General features: G+C 42.7%; 1 protein-coding gene across 4 annotated transcripts in view; it reads right to left on the bottom strand.

Moving 5' to 3' along the window:
- The window catches only part of DNAJB14 (DnaJ heat shock protein family (Hsp40) member B14), a 68,552-nt gene extending 56,980 nt beyond the window's left edge, over nucleotides 1-11,572 (bottom strand). For 2 of the 4 annotated variants that reach the window (XM_033957065.1, XM_033957042.1), the window contains exon 1: nucleotides 11,355-11,444. The gene's annotated coding sequence lies outside the window, so the exon portion shown is untranslated. The other 2 variants (XM_033957050.1, XM_033957058.1) reach the window with 2 other exon arrangements.
- Between the last annotated feature and the right edge of the window lie 539 nt (nucleotides 11,573-12,111).

Raw genomic sequence — 12,111 nt, 5'->3', positions numbered from 1 at the left:
AAAAGCGACCCCTTTATCTTTTCCCATTTTAAATCATTATATTCATCATGGTCATACCACTTTCTTAACTCATTTCCCCAACCCCTTATTTACTAAGCTGCAGTAGAGGTTTCTACCGCAGTCTGGAACACTAAATGCTCCAACGCACACAGAATTATATGAGCGTCAGAGCATTTAGCACTCTGGGCTGTGGTAGAAACCTTTACTGCAGCTTAGTAAAAGGAGGGGTTAAGCTCACTTTAGTTGGTACTACATTATTTTTGCACCCCCCCTCTCCAGTATTAGTCCCTCCACTTCTCCTACAGTTACAGTCATCCAGATATTGAATTGCTTTCCCTTTTGGCCTTTCACTTTCTGACAAACTATTTCTTTACCAGCTGACCAGCAAGTTTCTCTTTGGGATACAACCCTTAAATCTGCCATTACCCAACATGCTTCACAATGAAAACAATCTCACACTAGACATATATAACTTTGATACTAAGGGAAGTTTTGCCCCTTGAAAAGATAAATTCACTGCACCGAGAGTATCTGGTGCAAATCCAGGTCTTAACTCTTGCCAAGAACTCAAGTGCTCTTATCAAAACCAACTCATAACTGCTAGATAACTATTACCAAACTCATTAACTCAGCCTCAAACAACCCAGAAGCATTGTTCTTCATAATTAGTTAACTTCCATTAAACCCCATTTTTCTAATACATTATGTCTGTCAGCAGCACACTTTACTTCTTATTTTTAAGCCAAGATTGATTCCTTGCGTGCCACTTTTCAATTATCTCCTAATCCAGTTGATGCTGGCCAATCTGTCAACAGTGGTACTCTTAATCTCTATCCTACTTTGCTGATTGATTCACTTATAGTTGAAATCAATGCCAATGGCTCTAAACATCAAACTCCTTACAATTGGTACTTCTTACAAGTACCTGTCTTTGTCAGCCCCCTCTAAACTTATACCTTATCTTGTAAATTAGCTACCTGGAGCCTAGATACAATAACTTTCTCTTGGCTGAAAATCACATTAAGGCCTAGATTCACTAACCTGGCCGAGTCAGTCCGCTCTGTGTCCGATCCGACGCAGGCCGAATGATTCCCAACGGGCCTGTATTCAAATGGGAGCAATAGGAGGAACGCTCCCCACTGACCTCACGGATCGCTCTCCAGCGATCCAACGTATGCACAGACCATCTACTTTGTCTGTAGATGGTCTGCGCATGCGTTTGATGTCCATGTTTTGTTTTATTTTACTTTTTACTCGCGAGCCTGTGGTTTTAACCTGCGGGTTTAAAGTGGGTTAAAACCACGGGCTCGAGTTGGGGCAGGGAATCGGAGCAGAGATCAGAGCAGGAGAGTTGGGGCAGAGAGCAGGGCTGGTAGATCGAGGCAGGAGAGTCAGGGCAGAGAGCAAGGTTGGAAGATCAGGGCAGAGAGCAGGGCGGCAATGGAGCAGGAGAGTCGGCAGGGTCGTGTGCGACTGGTCTCCAGCAGTCGCTTCTTCTGTTGATCAACCAGCCCAGTTGGTGTCCCAGATTTGTTTAGTGAATCCTGTCCCAGCCTACTTTGCATGCCGTTTCCCCTCATTTGCATGTATGGATTAGAATCGGATCGCAAAGGGGTCGCAAAACGATCAGTACACGATCGGTTTGCTTAGTGAATCTAGTCCTAACTGGATTACTACCAAACAAACAATAACTTGTGATCAGGAGTATTCCCTATTCAATGGAAGGAGGCAGTAATCCACCCCATTCTTAAAAGTCCAACAGTAGATCAACTAGTTCCAACAAATTACCATCCCATCTTTAAATTGAAATTCGTATCAAAATGAACAGAAAAGGTAGTATTTCAGCAGTTATTCTACCAAGCTGAAACCTCTTAAATTTTTTATCTCCAACAGGCAGGTTTTAGTCCTGATTAAATAGCACAGAAACTGTGGTGACCTCATTAATGATTAATCTGCAAATGACCTATACAACAGGCTAAGTAACACTGACCATTTCATTAGATCTTATTACAGTCTTTGACTTAGTAGACCATTCACTCTTATTAAAAAGACTGGCTGATAAAGGAAATAACTGTTGTTGTCCTGCAGTGGTTTCATTCTTTTCTATTGGGGTGCTCCTTTATAGTAACTACTGTACAGTGGTACCTTGGTTTACGAGTGCACCGGTTTGCGAGTGTTTTGCAAGACGAGCAAAACATTTGCAAAATCGGTGCCTCGGAAACCGAGCATGGCTCGATTTACGAGCGCCCCCCCCGCAATCCGGCACCCCCCGCCACAATCCGACCCCCCCCGACACGATCCGCCCCCCCCCCCCCGACACAATTGGGAACCCCCTGCTGCTTCTTACCCTCATCTGGGCACTCTTGAAAATCGGCTTTCTCCTCTGCTGGGCCTTGAGCATGCTCAAGGCCTGCGAGTTCACGTTCTGAACGTGAACGTGAACTCGCAGGCCTTGAGCATGCTCAGATGCTCAAGGCCCAGCAGAGGAGGAGGCCGATTTTCAAGAGTGCCCAGATGAGGGTAAGAAGCGGCGGGGGGGGTGCCCAATTGTGTTGGGGGGATGTCGGATCGTGTTGGGGGGGTGCCCAATCGTGTTGGGGGGGGGTCGGATCGTGGCGGGGGGTGCCCAATCTTGGCGGGGGGTTGCCGGTTCGAGGCAGGGGGGGTGCCGGATCGCAGGGGGGGGGTGTGCCTGATCACGGGGGGCCCTCCCCCCTTTGCTATTCTCAACTAGGAACACCCTCTTGCAGTTTATTTCTATTTTGACGCAGATGATAATAAGAGCATAATAATAGCCATACTGAGTCAGATCAATGGACCATCTAGTCCAGTATCCCATCTTCACGGTGGTCAATCTAGGTCACAAGTATCTGGGAAAAACAAAACAGTAGCAACATTCCATGCTACCAATCCAGGACAAGCAGTGGCTTCCCTCATGTCTGTCACAATAGCAGACTATGGACTTTTCCTCCAGGAACTTGTCCAAACTTTTTTAAAAACTAGCTATGTTAAGCTCTAGAACACATGTGGTAGGAGTGGTTAACTATTCTTCGAGTGAAAAAAAATATTTCCTCCTATTGGTTTTTAAAGTATTTATTTAGAAATTTCTTACTCGCTATATCCTGCAATTCTGAGCAAGTTACAAAAAACATTCATAATTTAAAACATATAAATCACAGTAGACAGACAGCATCTAATAAACAAACAAAACACAACACTATCTTATAACAAATAGACTTAAAATCAGTTTCATGCAGTAAAACTATAATTATATGCATTACGTCAGGCTCACCATTCCTATATGCATGAGTAATATCACTCAAACAATACTGTTAATCAATTTCCTAAAGTTTAATAAAGATGGAGTCCTTTTGACTTCAAGCGACAAGGCGTTCCACAAAAGGACACCTTGCACTGTGATCATTGAAAAACGATGACACACTAATCTCACCTGCTTTAGGGATGGAACCTCCAGACTAAGCTATTCATCAGAGCGTAATGTTCAACTTGGCTGATATTGGTTACAAAGATTACTCATCACTACTGGCTGTTTAGTCTGTCTCAGCTTTTAAATCAAACAAAGTACTTTAAACTGAATTTCAGCAGATACAGGTAACCAATGAAGATTGACTAAAATTGGTATAATGTGATCAAATTTTGAAGCCCCCACAGTTAGTTGGTCCGCCGCATTTTGTACCGGTTGCAGTGCCCAATTACATACTTCGGTAAACCTAAGTAAAGGGCATTGCAGCAATCAATTATAAGGATCAATATTTCATTTATCACTGTATGAAAGTCCTTTACCAGCAGAAAATCTCTTAGTTTTCAAAGCAGCCAAAGTTTTAAAAAAAGCTTTAGATACTACTGCTCTTATCTGCGGCTTAAAAGACAAGGTGGACTCCAAAATAACATCCAAATATTTACATTCATTGGATACAGAATCACTGTATTATCTAGGCTCAATAGAGAAGGAAATAGATCAAGTTGGTTTTGACGACCTATACATTGTACCTCAGTTTTGTTTGTGTTTAATTAAAACGATTAGTATCCATTTATTCCTTAATTACACGAAAACATTCTTCAACCTGTTTAATAGCAGCATACTGCACTGTACTTCTTACAGTAACCAGAAAACACAATATCATCGACATACAACTTATAGCTAACCCCAAGATCCTGCAACTCTCGACATAATGTAAGCGGATAGATATTAAACAATACAGCAGATAATGTTGATCCTCGGGGCACGCCATAATTTAACATCGCCAATTCCAAATGATTTGCCCCTACTTCAACACGAAACATTCTTCCATACAAAAAAAAAAAGGTAAACCACTGTAGTACCATACCTCCAATTCCCAATTCCTGTCATTTTTGTAAAAGGATAATGATGCACAACCATATCATATTTTACTCACTTTTTTGTGGACAATGTTAGAAAATCAGTACAAGTAAAAAAAGAAACCAGTCTGTTCTACTTGTCCATTTGCCAGTTTTGTCACTATCCTGAATAATTCCTTAGATGAATTTATCACTTTACTTATTTTATCAGAAAAGTAGGGGGTTTTTTTGCCTCTAAAGGCATGCTTTTATATATTGTCAAAGCCCCCGACATAATCTGAGCTTCCTGTGGCGGATTCTTTCACCATGATCTCTCCTTCTGCTGAACATCTCTTTTCAAACCTTTAATATCTTCTGAAACCAGGGGCAGTATGCGATCACCAGGGTACCACCTACTTTAATGGAGCTAAAGAGTCTTCTAGACAGGTTTCTAAAGTGTTATACCAATGGTCGGCAACTTCGGAAATCTCAAGACTATCTATGCTGTCTAATTCGGGGAGCCATAATTCATAAGAACATAAGAATTGTCGCTGCTGGGTCAGACCAATGGTCCATCGCTCCCAGCAGTCTGCTCACGCGGGGGCCCCCAGGTCAAAGACCAGTGTCCTAACCAAGACCAGCCCTACCTGCATTCGTTCTGGTTCAGCAGGAACATGTCCAACCTTGTCTTGAATCCCTGGAGGGTGTTTTACCCTATAACAGATTCCGGAAGAGCATTCCAGTTCTCTACCACTCTTTGGGTGAAGAAGAACTTCTTTACGTTTGTACGGAATCTATCCCCTTTTAACTTTTATCTTGGAGAATGTGAACAACCTGTCTTTATCTAATAAGTCTATTCCCTTCATTATCTTGAATGTTTCGATCATATCCCCTCTCAGTCTTCTCTTTTCAAGGGAGAATAGGACCAGCTTCTCTAATCTCTCACTGTACGCCAACTCCTCCAACCCTTAACCATTTTAATTGCTCTTCTCTGGACCCTTTCGAGTAGTACCATGTCTTTCTTTATGTACAGCGACCGGTGCTGGATGCAGTATTCCAGGTGAGGGCGTACCATGGCCTGGTACAGCAGCATGATAACCTTCTCCAATCTATTTGTGATCCCCTTCTAAATCATTCCTAGCATTCTGTTTGCCCTTTTTGCCGCCACCGCACATTGCGGACGGCTTCATCGATTTGTACTCCCAAGTCTTTTTCTTGGGGGGTCTCTCCAAGTACTGCCCCGGACATCTTGTATTTGTGTATGGGATTTTTGATACCGACATGCATTGCCTTACACTTATCCATGTTGAACCTCATTTGCCATGTTGCTGCCCATTTCTCGAGTGTGGTTATGTCGCGTTGCAGATCTTCACAATCCCCCTTCGTCTACACTACTCTGAATAACTTCGTATCATCTGCAAATTTAATCACCTCACTCGTTGTACCCATTTCCAGATATTTTATGAATATGTTGAAGAGTATGGGTCCAAGCACCAAGCCCTGCGGCATCCCACTGGTGACGTTCTTCCAGTTCGAGTATTGTCCATTTACCCCCACTCTCCGTTTCCCATCCACTAGCCAGATTTTAATCCAAGTGAATATTTCACCCTCTATTCCATGGCTCTCAATTTTCCAAAGTAATCGTTCATATGGAACCTTGTCGAACGAATGCCTTCTGAAAATCCAGATATACGTCAATCAGGTCACCCTTGTCTATCTGCCTGTTTACTCCCTCGAAGAAGTGCAGCAAGTTCGTCAAACAAACTTTGCTGAAGCCGTGCTGACTGGTCCTCATCAGATTATATCCATCAAGGTGATCAATGATGCGGTCTTTTATCAGCGCCTCTACCATCTTTCCCGGTACCGAGGTCAGACTCACTGGTGTGTAGTTTCCCGGATCTCCCCTCGAACTTTTTTTGAAGATCGGCGTAACATTCCCCACCTTCCAGTCTTTCGGAATCTTTCCCAATTTGATCGACAGATTGGATATTAGTTGAAGCAGTTCAGCTATAGTCCCTTTCAGTTCCTTAATGACCTTCGGATGGATTCCACCCAGTTTATCGGCGATGGCTTTGTCCTCCTTTAGTACTCCCTTTATTCCATGATCATCGAACGGTCCCACTGCTTCCTTTGTGAGTCGTATTAACAGTGTTCCCTCTAAGGTGAGCGCATGAGCGATTGCTCACTGTTTTCAGTGGCGTCGCTCATGCGCTTTCTCCTGTCACTCACTTGAGGGCGAAGTGAGAGGAAGCGGCGGCGGCCTGTATTTTAAAGTTGAAATATGCAGCGGCGGCTCCTCTCACGATCCCCGACTGCATCGGACTTCCGACGCAGGTGGTGATTCGTGAGAGGAGCCGCTGCCATGTCTTCAGTGTCATACCGGGGGGGGGGGGGAGGCGGTCCGCCCTAAGGCTGCAGTCGGAGAGGAAGTTCGGGCCAGCCAATCGCTGCCTGTCTGGGCGGAACTTCCTCTCCGACGGCAGAATTGACGTCGGGGAAAGCAAAGAGAGCTTGGGGCAGCTGCGGCAGTGGCTTTGGGGCCTGTTTCCCCCAATGGTTGCAGCGGTGGCTTTGGGGCCTGTTTCCCCCAATGGTGGCAGCAGTAGCTTTGTGGAGGGTAGGGAGAAAGAAAGGGGGCAGGCAGGGAGACAGAAGGGAAACAGAAAAAAAGAAAGGGGGCATCAAGAGAGAAAAAAAAAATGAAAGGGCAGGGAGAGAGGAAGAAAATGTTGGGGGAGGAAATGAGGTCTGGAGGAAAGGAAGCATACAGGCTGAAAGAAGGGAAGAAAGATTGGATGCACAGTCAGAAGATGAAAGTGCAACCAGACACTCATGAAATCACCAGACAAGGTAGGAAAAATGATTTTATTTTAAATTTAGTGATCAAAATGTGTTTGAATTTATATATGCTGTCTATATTTTGCACTATGGTCCCCTTTTACTAAACCGCAATAGTGTTTTTTAGCGCAGGGAGCCTATGAGTGTCGAGAGCAGCGCTGGGCATTTAGCGCAGTTCCCTGCGCTAAAAACTGCTATTGTGGTTTAATAAAAAGGAAGGGGGGTATATTTGTCTATTTTTGTATGGTTGTTACTGAGGTGACAATGCATAGAGTCATCTGCCTTGACCTCTTTGAAAAAAACTCAGAATAGGAATGATAATTAACATTTTCTCAGCGTATAGTGTGCTTTGTGTTTTTTAATTTTATTGTTGGTAGATCATTTTGACTTGGTCATTTTAAAGTAGCTCGCAAGCCCAAAATGTTTGGGCACCCCTGAGCTAGAGCATTGAAGCTGTGTATTTCTATTTTATCCCCCCTTTTACAAAACTGTGGAGCGTTTTTTAGCGCCAGCCGTGGTGGTAGCAGCTCTGATGCTCAGAATTCTATGAGCATCAGAGCTGTTACCACTGTGGCTAAAATCCACACTACAGTTTTGTAAAAGGGGGAGGGGTTAGTTTGTGATGACATATTCCATACTAGGCGAAGGTGTTTTCTGTGTTCTGTGTGTTCGAAAGACATGGTTTTCTGTTAGGATTGACGTTGTAGGATTGATCTGTGCTGGTCTGGCTTGTTTAGTTTTACAATGGGTGTATTGATGTACTGCTCACTGCAAAATGTAAGATGCTGCCTTTTCCTAGGTACTCATGTGTGACGTGTGGCTTGTTACTAAAAATCATGTTTTTCGTACAGATGGGGGGGTGCCAAAAAATGATGGGCCCTGGGTGTTACATATGCTAGGTACGCCACTGTATGTAAAGATACCAGAAAGCTGGCGAAGCAAAAACTTTAAGTAAATTGTTATTCTTCTAAGTTTTGAGTATTTAACCCTCCCACAATCTCACGGGCACTCGTTTCAAGTTTCAAGTTTATTGAGATTTTGATTTAAACGCAATATCAAATATTTTCAATGCGTATAACAAAAATAAATTTGGGGAAATAAATAAAACCATTTGAACAATAAACATACAAACATATCCATAGATGATTAAAAATACATAAGGAGTACAAGGATAAACTACATTTGTTTAAAAATGCGTCCTCCGCGCCTGCTCATAAATTTGTGGAGTATGTAACTTGTCGCTCATGCATATTTTTTTTGCACACACCTCATCAATCCTTAGAGGGAACATTGGTCGTTACCCCTTAATATATTGAAAAAACGGCTTGAAGTTTTTCGTCTCTTTGGCTATTTTTTCCTCGTAGTCTCTTTTGGCCATTTTTAACGCTTTATGGCACTTGCGTTGATGCTGTTTGTGCTTTTTCCAGTTTTCGTCCGTTTTTAATCTTTTCCATTCCTTAAACAAAGTCTTCTTGTCTCTGATCGCTTCCTTCACAGCTACAGTGAGCCCTTGCGCATCCCCCTCTTCCCTAATCCAATAAGGGGATTTCCAATCTCTCTCACATTTCATCTTTGTTAGTACCAAGAATTTTATTACAAAATAATCTGATCAAGGAACCGGATTTAACCTGTCAAACTATGAATGTACAAAACAAAGGTCTAATATGTCACCCTTCATATGAGTTGGGGAGGAAACAATCTGACTCCACCCTAAACCCCACATTGCATTTAGAAATGTGGAATCTTGCAGGTCACTATCAGTTTGATTAACTTGAATAATGAAATCACCTATCACTATAGTTGTTGTAGGGTCAATCCTATTTTCAATTAAAACTGTAAGAAAGTTGGACATCTCTGAACATAACGTTCCTGGAGGACAGTAGCATAACAATACATTAAGAGTCTCAAGAGATATCAATTGAAATTCCATGTTACTGTCATTCTTGATAATCATTACATTGGGCTTAAACCCCAATTTAGCTAATAATACCAGGCTTCCCCCTCTCTTCCCAATTCATGGGGTAGAAAACTCCATATAATCATCAACACAAAGCTAGTCCATTATGATTTCATCTGAATCCAGCAATCAAGATTCAGTAATACATAATATTTCTGGGTGATCATCCGTGCGTAGGCTTTCAATAATTTCTAATTTGATCCTTACTGAACAAGCATTAATCATATACACATTCAACAGATTCCATTGTGGTTTAAATCATTCTCAAATAAAAATGCTCTCTCGACAATTGTTTTTCTACCTGATGTTCCATACCGACCTTGTCCAATGCAAACAGGAATATAATCCATTATCAATTCTAAAACAAAGAAACCGGGACAAAATAAGATTTCTTGTCTCTGTTCCTGTAACTCTGTGTCCCCTAGTCTTTGTAATTTTTGATGGAGTAAAAAATAAATAAATAAATAAAATCGATCCAATGGTACCCATTCTACACTACTCAGGATTTTGTAGACTTCAATCATATCTCCCCTTAGCCCTAACTACTTTAATCTTTCCTCATACAAGAGGAGTTCGATTCCCTTTATATCAGTGGTCTCAAACTCAAACCCTTTGCAGGGCCACATTTTGGATTTGTAGGTACTTGGAGGGCCGCAGAAAAAAAATAGTTAACGTCTTATTAAAGAAATGACAACTTTGCATGATGTAAGTATCTACAAATCCAAAATGTGGATTATCTGAAATTATCAGAAGCAATTAAGGAAAGATTTATAAACTGCAACATGCAGAAAATGAAAAACTATCAAAGTATCAACTGTAAGAGATGCAATTGTGAGGTGGAGTGGAGAGGACAATTGCGTACAGACGCAGGAAAGCACTTTCGTGAGGTTACAGGTGGGCAACGTTCCAGAACGCGACCGCTGGACACTTAAGGCACAAGTTTTCCATAAAGAATCATTGTTTATAATACCAAGGGCCTCAAAATAGTACCTGGCGGGCCGCAAGTTTGAGACCACTGCTTTATATCATCTTGGTCACTCTTCTACAACTGTGCATGAGTAACCTTAAGACATATTACAACGTGCACAGACTGGTTCAACACACACTTGCTACTTTCTTTCATACTGGGTAGGTAAATTATTAAATGACCCTCGAACATAGATGGAATTGGATTTAAAATGGGACATTCAACAAAGTCAAAATAAGCAGCTATGTTTTAACTGGGTTTTCTGCAACAATGTTAACAGTATATACTAACACAACTAAATTTATCTGATATGTTGCTTTTGCATTAAATTTCAGTGCATTCTCCACTAGGTTAAGGGACCACAGGAAGTTGATGACAAAAGACAGCAACCATCCTTAGCAGCTGAACAGAGTGGTGTCTCAAGAGGCCCAAGTCAATAAAATGAAAGAACAAGTCCCTCTTCATTCTACAACATATGATTCTTTTCACAGAAGTCCTAAGTTTCTTCTTAAACATGAAATGAAAACTCAGTATTACATTCATAACTGACTATTAAAGTTAGACATAGGATGACAACAGTTAAAATTACAACTGGAAACACGAAAAGTACATGCATATTACTTTCCTTTGAAGCTTAGGGGAAGAGAGCTTCAATTATTTTCTACTGATCATCTCCTAATTCTCTGGTTTTTATCTCACTTCCCTAGTCACATTTTACATTAGCCATTAGCTGCGTAGTCCCGAAGCTTGCCCGAAGATGAAGCAGAAACAGCCAGCTGGCTTTAGGGCACCCTTTCAAATGTCTACCCTAGGACCCAGCCAGCGGGGTGGGGGTGGGGGAATGCTGCATAAATAGCAAGGTACAAACATTCAGCTGCCCTCACACTCTCACATGCATCAGGAGACCGAGGAACCGGCCTCCCCTCCCCAGGGTCTGCCACCTCATCCTGTCTCCCCGCACACTCTCCTGCCTGTCTGCGATCCGGACCTATCCCTCAAAAACTCAAACCTGGGGTTGCCCACTATGAGTCCCGCAGCTTTCCTTCTCCGATGCTCCATCCCCGCTGACGCATCCGAAGGAGAGAAATTGCGTCAGAGGAGAGCAAGACGCCGTAGAAGGGATGCTGTGGAACCTCTCGCGAGTGACCTCAAAGGCAAATTGGAGTACAGAGCTGCACGGGAATGAGGTTTGCGGTAATCCCGTAGGGATGGTGGTAGCTCCTACGCGGCTCCTTTGGAGGTGTAGGAGTTTCTCAGTGACCAACTACCTACCTGGCGATCCTCCAAGACGTCCAAATACCGCTTCTTCCTTCTTCCCCACCCCACCCCCCCTGTCAATAATTCTGCGCAGTCGCACTTGCTCTTTACCCGGGCTGATGCACGAGGTTCACACGCCATCCGTATCAGACGTCAACTGATTTACCAGCGCATGCGTTTGGCGACCGACACGTGCAGAGTGATCGCCGCATCCAAGTGCCGGTAGACCAGGTGTTGCTCGTGGCAGTGTATCAGTCCTGCACCGAATTATTAAAGCGACAAGTTGCTGCACAGTGCTAGTTAACCGTGGGTTGCCACTAAAGCGGTAAGTGATAATGCATTGGTAGTTATAAATTGGGACCGATGCCGATTACATATTTTTTTTAAAACGCTCCTGTTCTATAAATAATTGTATGGATAAAAATACTCTGAGACGGTGTTAAGGGCAGACGGGGGGGGGGGGGGCGACATAGGTTACAGGTAAAGCATGAAATTAAGCTGCTGTGAGTATAATTTAAGCCAACTAAAGTTATTTTTTGCTTTGTATAGTTTAAGTTAGTCTAAGGAAAGGGTAAAGGGGGTGGGTGGGAGTGTGGTTACAATCAAAACGGTTTACATATTTTTAGACAAGTAGTTATTTTCTACCTGGGGCAATGAAGTGTTAAGTGACTTGTCCAGAGTCACAAGGATCTGCAGTAGGAATCAAACTCACAACCTCCTAAGGCAGCTATGCTTAAGTACTAGGCCACTCTTTATTCTTTTATTTAATGTC

The sequence above is a fragment of the Geotrypetes seraphini genome, chromosome 1 (genome assembly GCF_902459505.1).
Source record: "Geotrypetes seraphini chromosome 1, aGeoSer1.1, whole genome shotgun sequence".
Taxonomy (NCBI): Eukaryota; Metazoa; Chordata; class Amphibia; order Gymnophiona; family Dermophiidae; genus Geotrypetes; species Geotrypetes seraphini.
The sequence above is the reverse complement of the archived record's forward strand: the minus strand, read 5'-3'. Positions and strand labels throughout refer to the sequence as shown.